Raw genomic sequence first — 22,301 nt, 5'->3', positions numbered from 1 at the left:
TCCCTGCATCTTAGCTAAAACAATAAATATCTGGAACAACTTGTTTAACTCATTGGTTGCCAGTTGAAAGTAAAACATTTTAGCCCTCTGGCACCTAAGGGTTAGAATGTTGATTGTGTTAGAGTCCAGGAGAAATTGCAGCTGTATTTGCAACACTCAGGGAGTTAATCTATGGGACGCTGATTGCTTGAGGTTCAGTAAATACATCAAGCTAATTATGGCAGCCTCCTTAATAAACTACATCCCTGTACAAAACGCTTGTGCTGCTGCATAACAATGCCCGCTGGTAAACATAGCAGGGCCACCTTTACAAAGCCTGATTGCTTTAGGCAGCAGCCCCACCTCCTTACGGTGAGATCAGTGGATTGGTCCTGGGGGTGGGAACTCTGTGCTCCTGATATAAATATTCATTACAGTTGCTACCGAGCACAACTCAAGGCTACACAGAGGCAACATAGTGCGTGTGAATGATCTGTAGATTGTGCCAACTGCTTGTGCACAACTCCACAAAGTGCTGGATCCGCAGGCGCAGCTGTCAGACGTGGGGTTTACAGTATTGGGGACAATCTGATAAACTTACTTGGGACTTTTCGAGTTTGCAGCACTGAATGAATCTGCAGCCTAAATGCGAGTGATTGACAGAGGATGACGTTTCGGCTGTGATTTACCGAGGAGGATACAGCTGCCCCAGCACAGGACTAAGCAGCCTCTGCAGTGATTGCGTCCCCCAGTCCCAGGCATGGAGAGCAGCTACTGGCTGTGCCTCTCTGTACTGGCTGCCTGCTGGCTACACGGGGCGAGAGGTGCTGCTGCCAAGGAGCTAACGTGCCAGGAAATCACCGTGCCCCTCTGCAAGGGCATCGGCTACAACCACACCTATATGCCCAACCAGTTCAACCACGACACGCAGGACGAGGCTGGCTTAGAGGTGCACCAGTTCTGGCCACTGGTGGAGATCCACTGCTCCCCGGACCTGAAGTTCTTCTTGTGCAGCATGTACACCCCGATCTGCCTGGAGGACTACAAGAAGCCGCTGCCCCCCATGCAGGGCGGTGTGCGAGAGCGCCAGGGCTGGCTGTGCCCCGCTCATGAGACAGTATGGCTTTGCCTGGCCGGACAGGATGCGCTGTGACCGGCTCCCTGAGAGGCAGACCCCGGAGACTCTGTGTATGGACTATAATAGGACCACCATGACCACTGTTGCTCCCAGCCTCCCAGAACCCCCCAAACACCCCTCTAAGGCAGCCACCAACACACACAAGGCAAAGTCACGTGTAGATACGGCGCGGAACAAACCCAGAGCCCCTAGTGGGTGTGAGGCTGGGTGCCAGTGCAGGGCCCCCATGGTGCAAGTGACTAACGAGAGGCACCCACTTTATAACAGGGTGAAAACTGGACAGATTCCCAACTGTGCCATGCCCTGCCACAACCCCTACTTCAGCCAGGAGGAGAGAACATTTACTACATTCTGGGTCGGACTTTGGTCAGTGCTTTGTTTTGCCTCCACATTTGCCACAGTGTCCACCTTCCTCATAGACATGGAGCGCTTCAAGTATCCAGAGAGGCCCATCATCTTCCTCTCTGCTTGCTACCTCTTTGTTTCTGCTGGCTACCTGGTGAGACTCATAGCTGGCCACGAGAAGGTGGCTTGTAGTAGAGAGCATGACCTGGAGCACATCCATTATGAGACTACAGGGCCAGCACTATGCACTTTGGTCTTCCTACTAATCTACTTTTTTGGCATGGCCAGCTCCATCTGGTGGGTCATCCTCTCCCTCACCTGGTTCCTGGCCGCTGGCATGAAATGGGGCAACGATGGCAATTGCTGGTTACTCACAGTACTTCCACCTGGCTGCATGGTTGGTGCCCAAGTAACAAGTCAATAGCTGTGCTGGCTCTGAGTTCTGTGGATGGTGACCCAGTGGCTGGCATATGTTATGTGGGCAACCAGAATCTGGATAATTTGAGGGGCTTTGTTTTGGCTCCTTTGGTCATCTACCTCTTCATTGGCAGCATGTTCCTTCTTGCTGGCTTTGTATCGCTTTTCAGGATCAGAAGTGTCATCAAGCAAGGGGGCACCAAGACTGACAAACTGGAAAATGTTAATGATCCGCATTGGGATATTCAGTGTGCTGTATACTGTGCCAGCTACCATTGTGGGTCGGCATGTTTCTTCTATGAACAACCACAACAACAGGGAGGGAGGCAGCACATAACTGTAAACTCTTGCATGCCAGAAGCTGCTCAGCCCCACAGACCGGGACTATGCAGTCTTTATGGCTTAAGTACTTTATGTGCCTGGTCGTTGGCATCACTTCTGGGGTATGGATATGTCTAGCAAGACATTGGAGTCCTGGAGAGCTTTCTTGCACCCGTTGCTGTTGGGGCAGCAAAGCCACAGGGGGGTGGTCCATGTATACGTGACGTTAGCACAGGCTTAACATTGGAGATCTGGCACTGCAGCTCAGTGTCTTACCCCAAACAGATGCCCTTATCTCAGGTCTAGAGACACTAGGGGTGGGGGGAGGGGACTGTCTAAACAGCTACCAACCTCACCCAACCGCCCCTTCTTTTAGTTTCTTGCTATTAGCATAGATAATCAACCTCTTAATGGTATCCATTAGCAGGGACTTGAATGACTGGTCTGAACAATGTACCTGATATTGAAGACTCCCTGATTTCTCTCCATTTAATATGCAAGGAGCATTTAAGAACTTGGTAATTTAGCTGGCTAAGGGCTGGCAACTGTCCCCTGCAAAATAAGCAATAACTCCTATTGCCTGCTGCTGGCCAAGTGGACAAGTCTGGATTTATTTTTATTTGTGTTTTTATTTTATTTTTATGTCCTAAAACATTTCTTTCCTAAAACCAAACTATATGGTTTTCAATCCTAGTGCCAGGTGTTTCTAAAATACCATGTGCCTATCTGGCATAGTGGGGGGAAAAACTGTAGCCTTAAAACATGTCTTAATTAAAATACCCCAATACAATACGGGTTGTTAATGCTAAAGTGTATTTATATAATTATTTGCTGTTGCTTGTAAAATTTGTATAATATGTACATATACAAAAATTCTAATGTCTTGTACATTTTGTAAAAAAAACTTAGAGGCTCCTCAATATGAGCAAACACAGTATTTGAATATTCTATTTTGTCAATAAAATGACTTTTTTGATAAATTATACTTCCAGTTTCCCGTCTCTGTCTCTTTAAATTGCCACCTTTTAACTTTTCTTTTATCAATCTAGAAAATAAACACGCTATGTTAGACTATTAAACTAATACCGTGGTGGATAGTAAAGTTGTCATTTTTAATATAGGTAAAAAAAAAAAAAAAAGTTCAGCAGGGTTAGTAAGATTATCCTATTATATTTTACTTGAAACCAATATATGAGACTTTTTTTTTTCTAGGGACAATGTAATTGATTCAACGGTCCTAAGCTAATTTATTAGAGTTAAAAGTCTGAAGGATTAGTGAGAAATGCTTTGGCAATGAGTTGAACTTTTTCCTGTCCGGACTTGTGCTTCAGTATATGGTTTCTCCTTGTAAAAAAGGACATAAGTGAATAGGGTTAATCAGTAAAGGACACTTATGTCTTTTTGTGTGGAAAAACTTTGTCTTTTCTCTACAACCAAAACATATATCTATAGTCTGAGATTCTCTTTCCCAGCTCTCTGTCCCCCTCTTGTTGGAGACCATTGGACCACAGAGGCGCCCTATAGTTTTTTCAATTAAGGACATTGTGGTACTTTTATATCATTTTTAGCTGACGACTTGTAACAGTAGTGTAGCACCAGAGGGGAATGAGGAGGAACAGCCTTTTAACAGATTCTCCTTACATTGTCTAGTCAGGCTGCAGGGCAGCAGGACATGTGATAGAGAATAAGAGCAATACAAACTAAGAAAGCCCCTACAGGTGGTCTGATCACATAATCCCCCAATTTACAGAGTTTTTCTTTTACAACACAATTTCATTAAAAAAAATTCTCTACATCATTTTCTTCTTCCTAATTGAACCAAGTGGACAACCATTAAGTGCTTTACCATAAAAAAATGGTTTGTAAAATAAAACTAAAATAACGAGTCCGATTTAAATAATAAAAAAAACATGGGTGAGTTTTAAACAGTGATCTTTGTCCCTGCACATTTCAGCTCTCTTTCGATTACTTTTATTTAGTGCTATTAATGATTTGGGTTATAATGGATAGGGGGGATATGTGGTTGAGTTCATATATGCCCCCAGGACCCATATTAGCCTGTCACTCAGGATCAGAGATTGCAGCTAGTCTGCTAATGACATCCATCACTAATAGTGACAGAATACTGTGACTTTATTTATTATTTGTTCATTTATTTGTTTATGATTAGTTCTCTGTTAAGGCTGATAGCTCTGAAGTTTAAATGGTGAATCCTTTAAATACACTTTTGCATAGATATCCCAGTATCTGGCCTATATTTTAAAATAATTGCATATTAATATAAAATAACAAAAACAATATTTTCTTTTATTAAATGTTATTTAAAATGTTAAACTCTTAAAGTGTTAAATATAAAAATATCAGTATAAATAATCCAAACTCCTTAAAACAATGCTTATTTCTATAAAACTTGCTATCATGCACTGAGTAGAATTAAACTAAATAAAATAAACATACTAGTATGGATTTACTTGATTACATACGGAAATAGTTTAGGGCCTCTGGTTTGCACAGATGGAATTATGTTTGCTACTTGGTATTGTGTATTGATAGTTTAAAGTTATGCCTCTTAATTCATTAATGACTGCTTGTGTTAAGCGTATAAATACTATCCAAACTGGAGGGGTTGGTTCAAGGATTAATAAGCAGTAAAATGACTTAAAACATATTTTTGGAGTCACCTTATAGGTTATATGGAAAGACATTCTGGTCCAGTTTTCAAAAATACATTGGATATTCCAAATACTGAGAAAAAATGTAAGTGATTTACAAAAATATATTTTTTACATTCATTTACATTAGATTACATGGAATGATTATGTTGACGATTGGACAATTAATCCATTGTTTTGATAAACTCTACCCTGCTATTTTGTATTCACACCTAAAATACCATTACCCCATTACTTGGCAGACAAGCAACAATCTTATCTCCTTACAGCACAGATTTAAGTTTACTGGATGCAAGTGGATATTTTAATGGAGCCATATTAGTCTGGTAAGTTGTTTTTGTATGACTGTCAGTTAGCAAAAAGTTAAAAATAAGCAAACTGTTCCTATCAGTAGCCTGGAGCAATTCCCTGGGAAGAAGGATAGACTTTAGTAAATATTACTTAAACTGTCTGCAGAGTCAGTGCTTAAGCTGTAGATAACAGAGATTTGGATACTAACATGCACACAAGCTTTTAGAGTTATCCTGATATGCAATGGAATGATGAGTTTATTTTGTGGGAATTACTTTTCCTGGAATTGTGACAAAGAACACTTAAAGAGAACAATGTTTCAATTCTAAGGCTATATATAGGATTATTTTTCACTAATGTCAAGTCAAAAACCACACATGTTGTTTAAAGTTTGAAATAATGTCTAATTTATCATAAACACACACACACACACATATATATATATATATACACTGTATACACACACATGAAAATAAGCACAGAAAAAAGGTCATGCGGATTTATAAAAATTAGATAGATCACGTAGATGGAATTTAATCTATAATCTAGACTGACATTTCTTTGTGACCTCTACTTTTCTGTTTATTATTGTAGGCAATCAAAATTTGTCAGATTAGTGGAGCTGGAGGCAAAAAAATGCAAAGCTACTTATCAATATTTTTTTTTAAGGCTTTACTTTTGCAGGGATCTGCCCAATAGAAATCGATATATGAAAGGTCCTTTCTGCAGCAGAGGGGTTAATGTGAGCGTTGGTTTGTTATGCAATAATATGATCAACGTTTAGGTGACCAAAGGTTATCTAACACACAGACATCATTCTGGGGTAGATAAGTTATATAAACAGTCAATAAGCACACATCATCAATATAAACATAATTCAGCATTAAAAGTATTACCACGAATGAATTCCCACACTCATATAATCAAATAATTGTACTAACATGGTAATATATTAATGTGCACTATTTTTTTTATATAGAATCAACTTTCTATACCCGGTGAGGCTGCAGTGCCATCTAGTGGTAAGAATAAAATGTGTAGCTTTAGCACAATTTTAAACTTGTTAATCCGCCCAGGTGTATAGTGTGTGGTATAACAGGTGTCCTAAATAGGGGACGTCAAACAGATATAGGGTCAAATATATGCATATAGTAATATCCACTGAGCCTAAACTGTCTTATTATTGAGGGTAATTACTAGGCACTATTGTATAGAGAGCCATTGCAGTTTACAGCTGTTTATTTTACCTATCACTGTATTGCATCGATTGAGTCCTTTGGGTTTCGACTACTAAATATACATAGGAAATCCAGGGATTTCACTGGAATTTCCGGTGTCCCTAAAGCACAGGACTGGGAACCATAGTTGTAGGTAAATTAATTTCCATGCCAAAAATGTAGTGATAATTTTAGATATATATATATATATATATATATATATATATTATATATATATATATATAGTATTATATATATAATCTATATATATATTATACTATATATATATCAATCAATAATTAATTATGTTATGAATGGCAAATTGAATTCCACACATATTATGGAATATCACTGCAGGTGTGGGGAAATATGTACCTTTCTGAAATTAAACTTACTTGCATTATTTATTATTATTATAATTATTAGTTTAGTGTGTATCTAATGATGCAATGACAAAACTAATAGCCATTTAATCATTTGTCTATGTCTTACAGTGTAGCAGACTAATAACAAAAAAATATATATAATTCAATGAGTGCTCAGTTTAAGTATTTAAAAGTTGAATTCACTGTTGTTTAGTAAAGTTTTCCCTTGCTGTGCTGTTGAGAAAATCCTGCGTATGCAATTACAAATAGGTTATTTTATTTACTGGTTTTGTATACCGGCTGTGCTTGTTTTTAGAACAGGTTACAATGAATTCAACTATAGGATGTCTAGCTGAACTATTTTTTTGTAGCAATAATTAACTTTCTTTCTTATACACTAATCTAGGCTCAGTCCTGAGACTGACTTGCTATTATCACAAACATAATTAGTCTGGGAAAGATAAGGCATGATTGCTTAATAAAGTAGCAATCTGCATTTTATGTGAGTAAAGAGCCCAGCTGACCCTCTATGGGGCTGCACAAACATCATCCTCAAGGGTTTCAAAGAGTCAGAGCTTTAATTATGTCTGCATGGTGCTTAAAGGGGCAGTAAACACCAATTTACATTTAACTGCATGTAGTAGACACTACTATAAATAATAATATGCAAAGATACTGATATAAAAATCCATTATAAAACCTTTTAAAAACGTTCTTAGAAGCTCCCAATTTAACACTGTTAATTAAATAAGCCTGATACACCCACTGAAAGGGGCTGATAGCAGAATCCCCCCCTTTCCCTTCATATGAAAAGACCCATTATACAAACAGAAGCATTCTGAAGTCTGTATACATCAGTATACATCTAAAACTTTTGGGCTTGGTTAGGAGTCTGAAAATCAGCACAATTTTATTTAAAAATAAGCAGAACTGTACATTTTTACAAAAACTCACCTAGATGGGCTATATAAATTAATAATCTACAAAACATTTATGCAAAGAAAAATCTAGTGTATAATGTCCCTTTAAAGGTATAGTCTACTTGAAAATTGTTATTGTTTAGATAGATAATCCCTTTATTACCAATTCCTCAGTTTTGTATAACCAACACTGATATACTAATATACATTTTATCTCTGTAATTACCTTGTATTTAAGCCTCTACAGATTGCCCCTTATCTCAGTTCTTTGACAGACTTGCATTTTAGTCAATCAATGCTGACTCATAAATAACTCCATAGTAGTGAGCACAATGTTATCCACAAGACACACTGAACTAGCACTAACTGTGAAAAACTGTCAAAATGCAACCTTCAACGGTTTAGAAATCTGTTTCAGCCTACCAAGGTTTAGATTTAAAAAAACGACTATCAACAGAACAAGCACTTTTGATGATAAACGTACTACATTTGTAAGTTGTCAAATTGCATGCCCTATTTGAATCATGAAAGTTTAATTTTGACTTGATTGTCCCTTTAATCAAAATACCTAAACCTACTATGACTATGCAGAGCTAAAATACAAAGTGACTGACCAATCCAGAAGAAAATACATATTTTAAAACTAATCAGCCTTCAACATACAGACTGAATTAGTGATAAGGGTTAGAGATATAGGACAGCAAATACTCACTTTCAGTTGCCTTAAAAATAAATGTCAGCATTTTTCACATTTTTTTCACTTCTCAAAAAAAAAAAAAAAAAAAAATCTGTTTCTTTAAGTCAGTTTTCCTCAGGATACCGGTACAAGTGTGAATTACAGGATCTCAGCTTTACTTCATCAGGATTTTAGGATACTTGGTCAGTTTGATTGACCTGATTGTGTGCTGAGCATGGTGTATTGGGAACTGAAGTAACCCCCTGCTCAAATAATGGACATGGGATATGAAACACAATTTTTATTTTATTTTTGTTGATATCTTGTGCTGAAGTAGCAGCAGTGCACTATGGGATCTAGCAGAACACATCTGGTAAGCCAATAACAAGTATGCAAATATGTGCAGCTATCAATCAGTAAGTAGTTCACAGCAGTGCATTAATGCTCCTAAGACAACCTAGATATGCTTTTAACACAGGAAATCACAAGAATAAAGCTCATTTGATAATAGATGTAAATGGGATGGTTATATGTGAGTATAATCACTTAAAGGGACAGTCTAAACCTTAGTCATTTTAAAGTATTACTTTAGATTAAGCTGCACATATCTTCCTGCACCCTTTTCTATATCATGCAGCAGGAACAGTAAAAAAAGTTTTTTAAATTACTATTGTTTCTGGTCACTTTGAAATGTCTGACAAGCTCCGCCCACTGATGACATCATGATCTGGGCTGCATTAATGCTCTCTACTGAATAGCATTGACAGTCTGTTGAATCTAATTAGTGAGTCTTTTGCAACTACTGAAGCATTTAACCCCTTCCCATCTGAAATTATTTGTCTACGTCAAAACAAAGTTCCAATGTAAACAAATAAGTAAAAATTGAAATCACGCAATCGTAATCTCTACACTACAGCTAAAATTAACCTTTTAAGCTAAGTAATGAATCCCTTCACTACTGGGAATTTCCGAAGTGTGATACACAGCTGCAATTATCAGCCTTCTAATAACCAAAAACAATGGCAAAGCCATGCATATCTGCTGTTTCTGAACAAAGGGGACCCCAAAGAAGCTTTTACAACCATTTGAGTTATGGCTGCAGTAGTTGTGTGTAAATAATTTCAGTGAGAAACCAAAGTTTGTGAAAAGTTAACAATTTTTTTAATAAGATCACATTTGATGGCAAAATGGTGGCATGAAATATACCAAAATTGGCCTACATCAATACCTTGGATTGTCTACTAAAACAAAATATATAATCTTAATAGCTAAATGTTAAAAAAATTCTCTGGTACTGTGGGTAAGTTTATCTCTAAAATTCACGGTCCTTAAAGGGTTAATTGTTTGAATCCTATAATGTAAGATTTTTGTTATTAAAAGTTGTCTATATTAACTATTCAAAATAACGGTAACAAATCTGAATCCAATATTTGTCAAAACCGAATGCCTGCATGGACGAAATTCGGCTAATCTGTATGTTTGAAAAAATCCAAAATGAATCTTTTAGACATAACAAATTTTTCGTCCATGCACATGTCTAGTGCACGTTATGTTTTAGATATAACAATTATAAACAGAAATGGAACAGTGCATGCTGGGAGATGTAGCTCAATAGTAGATAGATTTGGGCCCTTTCTGACAGTTGTAGCTGTTATGTACTTGTTTTCTGGTGGATAGAAGAATAGTAAAGAGCTAATATGGAGTCATAATTGGACTGAATATATTTACTCAAAAATTTAGACATACATACACCCTAACACAGCGACCCACAGGAATCCAAACATACACTAGCAGTAAATCATAGATCTTTGTACATACAGACCCACATAACACAAACATTAAAGGGACATGAAACACACATTTTTTTTCTTTCATGATTCAGATAGAGAATACAATTTCAAACAACTTTCCCATTTACTTCTATTATTTAATTAGCTTTTTTCTTTTGTTATCCTTTGCTGAAATGTTTATCTAGGCAAGTTAATGTGCCACAGAGAACCTAGGTTCTAGCTGTTGATTGGTGGCTGCATATAAACTGATTGTCATTGGCTCACCCATGTGTTCAGTTAGAAATCAGTAGTGCATTGCTGTTCCTTCAACAAATGATACCAAGAGAATAACACAGATTAGATAACAGAAGTAAATTAGAAAGTTGTTTACAATTGTATTCTCTATCTGAAACATGAAAGAATTTTATTTTCGTTTCATGTCCCTTTAACACACAATGTTATACACATCCCACTTCTTATTTTACTTTAAAGGACGTGAAACCCCAAAATGTGTTTGTGATTTGTAAAGAGCATACAATTTATTTTTGCTATCACTACATTTAAACAGAAATAGAGACTTGTTTTTTTTATTTTTTTTACTTACTTGTCAAATCTCTCATACTCTATCTCCCTTTCACCCTCTCTCTCGCTCGATCTCTCTCTCTTTCTCTCTCTCACCCCAAGGTATTGATCTAGACCCATTTTGGTATATTTCATGTCACCATTTCATCGTCAAATGCGATCATATAAAAAAAATTGTTGAATTTTTTTACAAACTTTGGGTTTCGCACTGAAATTATTTACATACAGCTTGTTCAATCATGGCACAAGTGGTTGTAAAAGCTTCTCTGGGATTCCCTTTGTCCAGAAATAGCAGACATATATGACTTACCATTGCTTTTTAGTAATTAGAAGACCACTAATTACAGCTGTGCACCACTTCTATTATTCAGTGCAGTGAAGGGGTTAATTAGGTAGCTTGAAAGGTTAATTTTAGCTTTAGTGTAGAGAGGAACCTCCCACCTGACACTTCCCGGCCCCTGATCCCTACCTGAGCCCTCTCAAACAGCTCTCTTCCATCTCTCACCCCTCCTACACTGGTCACTCCATATTAGATATTTGTAGACAGTCTGCCAGTGTGCAGTTTTAGACCTCTTTTTTTTATTATTATTTTTATTATTACTTTCTTCACTGCATGATTACCCCTTACCTTCCCATCTCTCTGATCATTCCCAAAAAGCTCTCTAACTCTCCGCTCTGTAAGTAATTTCTGCCATCTTAGGTACTGGCAGCTGTCTGTCAGTACTCAGTTTTTTTTCCTTTTTTATTTAAAAAAATAATAATTAATAATTCTGTAGTGTAGCTTCCCCCTCCCCATTCAAGATTATTTCCACTACCCTCCCTTCCTCCTCTCCACTCTAGGACCCCCCATGCCTCTATTCCCCCTCCCTCCCACTCTTAGCATTCATTTTTTATGTAGTGTAGGGGTCCCATCCGATCCCGCCCCTTCCTCCCTCCCGCTCCAGCGATGGGTTGATCACCCCCTCACCTACACCAAACGATCGGCACCACCACTACCTGATGCAGAGAGGGACACAGAGCGTCCTCTCTGCATCGGTAACTCTTCAACTCTATTTGCAGAAATAACACAATCTCGCTACTGTTAGCGAGATTGCGGCAGAGAGAGACACAGGACAGCAGCGTGGTACAAGGTAGGTGCTGGTCCTTAAGGGCTTAACGACCAGTGCCGGAGAGGTACGACGCTGCTCATTATGGGGTTAAGAGAAGCTATTTCTTAGAAAGGCAGGGGGAAGGGACAGAACATATCAATTGCTTCCTAGAAGTAATATAATGTATGGAGACTTAGCCCTGATTCTAAAAAAATTGCCAGTCAAGATGTGGTTTTCCACACCAACACACGCAAGGGTAACCCTCGTGGAATTCCTTTAAAAAATGGGTTGTCCCTGCGAGTGGTGAAATGTCTCCCATACAAATAAAGAAAGCTCTCTGCTAGCTAAAAGTTTGTAATGGAGGGAGGACGGCGTGTTTTAAAGTGTGAATATTTTGCTTGATTCAATTTTCGTATGCATTGGTTTTTCTTTCAGAGTAATTAGTGTTTTGAGTATTTTGGTGAAAATTCACCACTTTTTAACTTACAAGAAAAAATAGTGAGAATTGTAGTGCAAAAATGTTTATAGAACTGCACTGGGATTTGAGAGAAAATTTCATATACATCAATGTAACACCCATATTCAGCCCATTTTACGGAAAAAAAAATTACACTTTGTATTTGTTGTACCAGTTGCAGAGTATAGAATGTATGAGAAATTACATTTTCAGGTTTATTTGTAGATATGAAATTGCTGGTTTTGTGCTTTGAAACCACAGCCTATTGAAATTGGTTGACCTTGCAGGTAAAATGAGATCTCATTATGTTAACACTTTGTGTACATACACTTACTTCCTTATCTTGTGTCTGTTTGTAAACCAAACACCAATACAATAGAAAATTATCACTTTATTAGTTATCTCTTCTACCCCCTACCAGGAGTGTAATATCTTCTGTTAACAGTGTTTACATAGTCTTTCAGTATAAGTGGGGATACCACAGGCTAAATCAGCTATTTCAAATGCCGAAATAAGAGTAAACTAGCTACTTGTAAACTATTCAATACACTTCAACAGGTTAAATAGATCATTTGGAACAAATTAAAGAGAATACATTTTTGGGGTAAACTGTCCCTTTAAATACTAATTTCTTGTGGTTTTTTTGTTTTTTGCACATCCTGTTTACTTAAATTATTATTTACTTCGCTGTGTATAGTTAATACAATTATATTCCTGTGTAATTTACCTACAAATTTTAAGTTTTTATAAAATACATTTTTTGGTGAACAATTTTGTTAAAACTTTTGATGCACCTTGACCATTCTTATACCAATGTTTTTTTTTCCTATATATTTTTGTGTGAATGAATCAATTATTCGTTTTGTAAGATTTTAAAATGACACATTTCTGGGTTGCATCTATGCACACTTTTGTAATGTATGCATCTCCTTCCCATACAAAAATGCAGTATATTCCCCTTCGCGAGTCACCCTGTTTTCATGGTGGCTTTATATTGTTCCACCAGGGAAATAGAAGGGCGTGTGAGCAATAGCATTCTTTTAGAATCTCACCAGCCAAGGTATCATTTTAGAATTGGGGCCTTAGTAACTTAAAGGGACATGAAACCCAAACATTTTCTTTCATGATTCAGATAGAGAATACAATTTTAAACAACTTTCTAATTTACTTTTATTATTTAATTTGCTTTATTCTCTTGGTATCATTTGCTGAAGGACCAGCAATGCACTACTGGTTTCTAACTAAACATATGGGTGAGCCAATGACAATCGGTGTGTATATATATATATATATATATATATATATATATATATATATGCAGCGATCAATCAGCAGCTAGAAACTAGATTCTCTGCTGCTCCTGAGCTTTCATAGATAAACCTTTTAGCAAAGAATAACAAGAGAATGAAGCAAATTAAATAATAGAAGTAAATTAGAAAGTTGTTTAAAATTGTATTCTCTATCTGAATCACGAAAGAACAATTTTGGGTTTCATGTCCCTTTAAATGCACAGTCTACTCCAGAATTTTATTGTTTAATAAAATAATTACCCATTTGATTACCTTATATCTAAGCCTCTGCAGGCTGCCCCTTATTTCAGTTATTTTGACAGACTTGCATTTAAGCCAATTAGTGCTGACTAATGAATAACTCCATGGGAGTGAGCACAATGTTATCTGTATGGCACACGGTTACTAGCACTGCCTAGCTGTAAAAAAAACCTGTCAAAATGCACTGAGAAAAGAAGCGGCCTTCAAGGGCTTAGAAATTTGTAAATGAGCCTAACAGATTTAGCTTTCAACAAAGTACCTATAAGTAAATAGGAAAGATGTTTAAAATTGCATGCCCTATCCGAATCATGAAAGTTTAATTTCGACCATGATCATTTAATTTTTTCCCTTTAAATAAAAGGGGTTAGGTTAAATTCCCTATTGAGGCTCTTTAAAGGACACTATACCCAAACATTTTCTTTCATGATTAAGGTAGAGAATACAATTTTAAACAACATTCTAATTTACTTCTATTACCTAATTTGCTTCATTCTTTAGATACTTTAATGAAGAAATAGCAATGCACACGGTGAACCAATCACAGGAGGCATCTATGTGTAGCTACCAATCAGCAGCTACTAAGCATATCTAGATATGCTTTTCAGCAAATAATATCAAGAGAATTAAGCAAAATAGATAATAGAAGTAAATTAGAAAGTTGTTTATAATTGTATGCTCTTTCTAAATCATGAAAGAAAAAAATGTGGGTTTCATGTCCTTTAAGTAGAGAGTGTCTAGCTTCCAAACCCATTTAGCTGTATGTTTAGCTTGATAAAGTTCTTGATTTTTTTATCTAAATCTAGAGTGCAACTTTGTCTACTTTTCTTTAAATATGTTGCACTGTCACATTAGGAGTTGGTCTGAGGAAGGTGTGTAAGCCCCAAAATGTCACTATGCAATACAGATTTATTTGTATACAACTACATGTTGATGTATTGGTATATTTAATTTAAAACTTTGACATATTAGAACTTTTTTTACTTTTTTACAAATTGTGTGAGCTCCTGAAGCCTATTGTGCCTGAAGCAATTGGCTGGAATGTTTAACTGAGTAAATCAGCTGTGACAGATGTTGAGTGACTGAGTATGACCTGAGTGAGATTTGTATATTACTGTACATGTACAGATTAATTTCATTACCATATCACACACTCCAGTGTAAGGCTGAGGTGCCTATACAGACTCAGGGGTAGCTGATTAGTCTATCTATTGTTAAGAATTTGAGATCTGGATAAAGTCTGTTTGTTCCTAAGTTTCCCATAGGAGACCAGGACATAAAGAAAGCAAAGAGATATATTGGGACTGAACTCCAACAGAACTGAAACAGAAACAATGTTGTCATAGCCAATGTTGCCATAGACATAGCACTAGTGTCACAGACAATTGCTGCAGGTGGAAAACTATCATGGCCTGCATGGCAGCCAATGAGTTAACCCTAAAAACTCCCAAACTCAGCTGTGATTGACTTTGTGGATGACAATATTATCAGAGAAAGATCCCAGGCTGAGACTTTGAAGAACATCAGACTAGATCTCAATATGCAATATCTCTTTTCTGAGTCCCTAGATATATACATTTATGCTATTTGCACACAAATACCACACCTTAAACCACACATATCTTATACCGATGGATACATTCTGTGTGTTGTTGAGCTCCTAAACAAACGCACACACACTTTAAAAAAAAAAATGGAATCCTGTTTGCTGCAGTTGTTTTTTAATACCAAAACTCCACCTACAACTTGCTTATCTGTTGGGGGCAATTCAGGCTTCAGTCTGCAGCTGAAAAGACTAGCCACAGTCATTATGTTAGGATAAATGCATTGTTTTGCAGGTATTTGCTTAAAGGGATAGGGAAGTCAAAATTAAACTTGCATGATTCAGATTTATCATGTACTTTTATGAGACTTTAATTCACTTTTATTTTCAAATGTACTTTGTTCTCTTTGTATCAGTTGTTAAAAAAGAATTTGCACATATCTTACACTAGTGGGAGCTAGCTGGTGATTGGTTCCTGCAAACATTTATCTCTGTGATTGGCTCACAAGATGTGTTTAGCTAGCTTCAATTATTGCATTGTTGCTCCTTCAGCAAAGGATAACAAGAGAATGAAGCAAATTTGACAATAGAAGTAAATTGAAACGTTGTTTAAAATGATATGCTCTATCTGAATCATGAAAGAATGTCCCCTTAGGACAGTTAGCATGGTTAGCCTTGAGAAATCAGCAGGATGCATTTCCAGTTCTGAGAATTGGGAAAATTCACAGTTTAAAAGCTATATTACAGGAAAAGGGACAAAACAAATAATTAAAGTATGATGCAAAGTTGTTTTAGTACACAAAACGAAACGTTTTGGGCCAGATTACACATGGAGCACTAAATCTTGCTTTGTGAAAGCGATATTTGCGCTCCACTGAGTAATACCAACGCACGCTGTGTGTGGTGGTATTGCAAGTCAGTTAATGCGATTGCAGCAGCATGGGAGAAATCATCAGGTTATTTTACTGATCACTACATTGTAAAGTGTCTCCTTAACATAACAAAATATTAGTGAACACCCCTTAATGAGATGCACAGTTCCCAAACTGCTTTAAAGAATCCATGTGAAGCCTCATAATTTTGATTAAGGATTTTCCAGAAACAAACCAGACCAGAGATCTTTAGACAAATGGACATATGTGAATAGCTAAATTAGAATTTAGAGGTAGATTTATCAAAGGCTAGGCGAACTCTGTATGTACTTCACCTGCAACTGCGCCCCAGCTCATCTCCGGAGAAGCGCCTGTGCGCCTGAATTTATAAAAAATAGATGTAACTTTGCGCAGGCGAGCTGGGACGTAATATGATACATTTGCCTGTCGTACATCCCTATAAATATTACGCTACCATGTCTTGATTATTAAAAAAGCATTTTTTAGGTAACTATTTAGCTTATATTTATATTATATGAAGTTTCTGTGCTGTTTTTGCTATGTTGATAATTTAAGATCGCAAAAATAAATATATCAATATAAATATATATATATAAAAACTTTTGGTACCCATATGCGCCTGTGGAAGCGCAAATTTCTGACAATAACAGTTTCTTCTTGGCGCTGAGCCTTTGAAAAATTAGCTAAAAGAAAAAGTACTACATCACAAGATGTAAAAGCATGTATTATAATGGTGTTCGCCTCAGTATGTATGGCGAAATATACAACACGCAATTGAAGCCGAAATTTCAGTTCCCTATCGGCGCAAAGCAATGATATATAAAAAGAAACTGGGCGTATTTGTAGGTCGGACTGTTAAATTACGCCTATTACCAATGTATATTGTTGCACTCGGGAGCGCGCCCTTGCAAATGGAGCGCAAAAAAATTCTTTCAGATTTGCGCAATTATAGGCACAGAGTGCTTTGGATGAAATTAAAGGAGAATGGCTTGATAAATCTACCCCTTAATGTCAACATGAAAGGGTCAGTAGACACCTTGTAGTTGCAAGATTTTCTGCATTCTTGGAATAAATTAACTAAATAAGTGTGAAAATGTTTTTGAATGTATTAAAGGGACAGGAAACCCCTTTTTCTTTCATGATTTGGATAGAACATACAATTTTAAAAAACTTTCCAATGTACTTTTATTTTTACATTTGCTTCATTCTCTTGTTATCATTTGCTGAAGGAACAGCATTGCACTACTGATAGCTAGTTAGCCAATCACAAGAAGACAAATGTGTGCAGGCACCAATCAGCAACTAGCTCCCACTAGTGTAGGATATGTACATATTAATTTTTCCACAAGGGATGCCAAGAGAACGAAGCACATTTGAAAATAGATTTTTTTTTAAAGTGTCTTAAAATTACATGCTCTATCTGAACCATGCAAGTTAATTTTGACTTTCCTATCCCTATAACATCTTGTTTGCTGCAATGTTTTTCAATAGTCAAAACTCCACCCACTAATTGCCTTATTTTGAGGAGGCCACTGTCATTTTGTTATCCAAATATCCATTGTAGATTTTTTTAATTCTCTGCTGAAGCTATTTAAGGTCAGATATGTAGCAGGGCTAGGCTTGTGACATCTGCAGTGTGCACTTTCAATTCCCAGAACTGGAAAGCCCTCAATTATCAGGCTGAAATCACAGGAAAAGTGGGCAACATTAAACAAAAATTAACATATTAACATATATCATAATCTCAAAGTATTTAATGTCCCCATAAAACAAAATTGAAAGCTTTGCATGAACTGCTAAGCTCATATACCCTATACCCACCATGACAAAACATACAGTAAATAGGTCAAAACGTTCCTATATTACACAATTTAAAATTATATCAGACCACTTTGAAGTCAAATCTTCATGAGGCCTGAAATCCACATATACCCCACATATCACCAGAGTGTAAAACCTTTCTGAATTCATTTACACCTTGTTTGCTGCAAAGTTGTTACAGTTGTATTTTATTAATATGCATAATTAAAAGAAATGTAAAATACAGGCTCAACCTGTGGTTCTTAGCCCAGCTGAGTATTTTCTGGTGTTTGAAAAAGAAACTGTAGGTGCCCATAACTGAAGTAATTTTTCTTTTTACTTGTTTTTTGAGATATGGATGTTAATGATCTAATAAAACCACTATTTTTTTTTTAATTTTGGTATCAATATCCACAAATAGAGTTGTAGAGGTTATTAGACTGTGCATAAACATGCATTTTGTGTTAGATTCAAAAAATTCCGTATTCTGTAAAATGGGCTTCTACGACCGTAGAACCACAGGTCACATGACAGCTTGGCATACAGAAATAGTGTGATCTCACAGCTGCCAGTGAGAACCACACTCCTATAGAACTGGAAGCCCTTGCAATAACCAACATACAGGCACGGTGGCCTAACTAAAGGGTTAAACATAAATTTTTCTTTTTTTTCATGCAAAAAATAAAATATTTTTAAATGTTTGTATGATTTTAGCTTGGTTAAAATTAGTATGTTCATATTTCTCTAAAGTTAATAAATGTCAGAAGATTTGGATGACACCTGCTTTGAAAACAGTTGATATAAATGTATATAATTTGTTTTCACAAGCTTGTGGTATCCTTTAAACAGATTATTGTGGTTTCATTATCTGTCAGATTAACAATGATATATTTCTAAATAATAGCAAAGTAACAGTTAGAAACCAACCTCATACTGAAGAGCCCAATTAAATTGTAAATATTTGGGTTTTTCTGGTATTTACCTTTTGTTTCAAAATGTTTTTTTATAGTGCTACAAGCATAGAAAGAGAATCCCTTGAGTATTATGTGCCGTTCTGGAGGAAATATCTCCAGAAGGATATAAATAAATTGGGATGTGTTCAAAGGAGGGCTACTAAAATGGTACATGGTCTAAAAAAATAAAACTTGTTCGATGTTATAAATATGTATAGCTTAGAGGAGAGAAGGGAACAAGGTTAATGATAGTAACTTAAGTATATTAGGGGCTTAATAAAACTGAGGGTGTCAGTATTTTTCAGAACAAGAGGGATTTCAGAATAAGAGCTCATGATCTCATGTCTAAGGGTAGTCGGTTCAGATTTAACTTGCGGAAGCACTTCTTCATACAAATAGTGGTTGATTCACAGGATGAACTTCCATTAGACGTGGAAAGGACAAACATTGTGGGCAACTTAAAGAATGCTCGTGGTTATGCTATCCTATGAACTAAATAAGCTAACATTTTTAGGAAATTTTGGGCAGACTTGTTGGGCCTATTGCTGCTATTTGCTTTCAAAATCGATGTTTCTATTTATAAAATATACTAAGTAGCAAAACAGAGAGATACTATAAATATCCTTTTTATATCTTTATCCAGAATCATTAGCAGATTTATAAACACTGTGCGCTAATGACGTTAAAGGGATATTCCGCAAAAAAATAAATATACATAAATGAATTACATCTTTAAATAGAAACATATTTGCAATATACAGGCATTAGCAAAAATGCTTCCAGGAAAAATTATCAATGTTTTAGTGCTAACATTTTTCTCTGCACGTGCATGTGAAGCATAGCTAGATATTCTCGGTGCACCAGCATTTAAATACTGCAGCTTCTCAGAGCACAAGTGGGGCTTGTAAGCATGTCTGCAATTAACACACTGAGTCATTATCAGGAAGGCAGGTATCGGGGCTTTGTTAGGTGTATAAATATGCCCTAGTGGTTGTTGTTGTTATTCTTATTCTTATTTTATATTAATGAATTCTCCACATCTTCGGCTAATCTAGGTGATCAAGTAAATGGTAATGTAACATTTCAAATCCAGAAACAGACATTTTCACAGGCACATGCTTCCCAGAATTATACATTTTAAAAATGCAAATCATTTTGTACATCCTGCTCATGTGCAAAAATGATCAGATAATTAGTTATATTCTATTATCCAAAAGTAACATGACTATAACAACAGGTTATCCTACACTAATGACTAATCTTTCACAAAAGATTAGGTTCCCAGCATGTGAGTTATGATTAAGGCCAAATGGTGTTGGGTTTCAGTGAACTGCTGAAAGGGGTCAGTCTCTTAGGACAGGAGATTATGCCCTTAGGGTCTTCGCAAGAGATGAGCTGTCTTCCTCTAAGCCTGACACCTGCGAGTCTGGGTGTGTACTCCTGGATATTTTAAGCTTTAAATTGTGAGAATTCTGAAGGCAGTGCACCAGAGGGCTTGACCCATACAAAAAGGCATTAGCTGATTTACAACCACTAATTTGTCTTTTTGCCTAATTTAAAGTGTATAATTTTAAACCTCACTTAGTAAAAATGATAAACGTTATAATTAATTAAAATGAACCCTTTGTACAACACTTGTGTCACCCACACACTAAATCTGTGTAGGTTGTGAACAAGATCTTCTGAGTATTTTTAAAAAAAAACTATTAAAGGGACATGAAAGTGCAAATGAATGCTCTAATGTGTTTAACCTCTTTTTGTACTTTTATGTCCATTAGCTGTGTATAGTATATCATTTTAATGAAAATGTTAAAAATTCAGAAACTATATTTTTGGGGATTAATATGATGTCATTTAATCTCCTTAACAATGTTTTTATTAAATGGACACACTAGAGTATTGTTGCACTGTTGCTTGCACATCTGTCTAGCTCCAGCAAATGTTTTAAACACATAGTTAAAGGGACAGTCTACTTGATATTTTTATTGTTTCAAAAGATAGATAACACCTTTCATACCCATTTACCAGCTTTGTACAACAAACATTGTTATATTAATATACTTTATAACCTCTAAACCACAAAACATGTCCCTCTTTCTAAGCCACTACAGGTTGCCTCTTATCTCAGTGCATTTCATTAGCTTTTCACAGCCAGGCACTGCTAGTTCATGTGTTCTATATAGATAACATTGTGCTCACTCTTGAGGAGTTATTCATGAGTCAGTACTGAATGGCTAAAATGCAAGTTTGTAGAACTGAGATATGGGGGCAGTCTACAGGCTTAGATACAGCTAGTTACAAAGGTAAAAAGTTAATTGACATAACGGTGTTGATTATGCAAAACTACGGAATGGGTAATAAATGGATTATCTATCTTTTTAAACAATAAAACATTTCAAATAGACTGTCCCTTTAAATGTACAGTGTACCATAAACTCTTCTTCCCTTTCATGTGTTCCATAGCGTCAACAGGGGCCTTTTAACACCTGCTCTATAGTTCTTAGCGAGGAAACTACTGCAGGGTCACTCCGACATCCAGTTTACAAATAGCGTCACCTTTAAGCGCTATTGTGATGTATTCAACTAGCTCAGTAGGAATTGTTGCTCTTTAAACAAAGGATAACAAGAAAATGAAGCAAATTTGATAACAGAAGTAAATAGGAAAGTTTTTTTTAAAACTGTATGTTCTATCTGAATCAGGAAAGAAAACAATTTTCTAATTTTCTTTGTTCTCTTTATTTATTTATTTAATTTTTTTATTGGAGATAAATATATTGCATACATGAGAAAAAAAGAATATACAATCTTTACCAAACAGCTAAAAAACATGACATATCCATATAAAAAGAAACAATAACAGGGTCATCTTATCTTGATAAATAATATAACAGCTACTTCTTCAGATTCTAGCTAAAAAAGATACAATCTTTACCAAACAGTGAAAATATATGACATATCCATATACTCTTAAACTCTAATGGGTTCATAAACAGAGAAAAAAAAAACCAATAACAGGATCATCTTATCTTGATAAATAATGTGCTATTTCTTCAGATTCTAGCTAATACCATTAGCTTGTCTTATAGCATTAAAAAACGAGAATCACTTTATCTTCAGGATTCATAAAATACTTCTACAATACTTATCGCTCATCTTATCGAGTTTAGTGTAGGACCAAGTGTCAATCAGAATTGTTTATTAAGACGGGGGAAGGGGGAGGAAATAAAATAAAAATGTAACACCAGTTTACATACTCAACCCCCATCACACAGCCCTCGTGAACGTGATACCCCCACCATTACTAAAAATCCTCTAAACATCTCCATTC

At 36.1% G+C, this 22,301-nt stretch overlaps 1 pseudogene; it reads left to right on the top strand.

Annotated features, from left to right (window-relative positions):
• Window positions 1-731: 731 nt before the first annotated feature.
• LOC128659284 (frizzled-8-like) lies at window positions 732-2,506 on the top strand (annotated as a pseudogene).
• Window positions 2,507-22,301: the final 19,795 nt, after the last annotated feature.

This window comes from Bombina bombina, chromosome 5 (genome assembly GCF_027579735.1).
Source record: "Bombina bombina isolate aBomBom1 chromosome 5, aBomBom1.pri, whole genome shotgun sequence".
Classification (NCBI taxonomy): Eukaryota; Metazoa; Chordata; class Amphibia; order Anura; family Bombinatoridae; genus Bombina; species Bombina bombina.
Note: the sequence above shows the minus strand (reverse complement) of the source record. Positions and strands in the feature narration are given on the sequence as shown.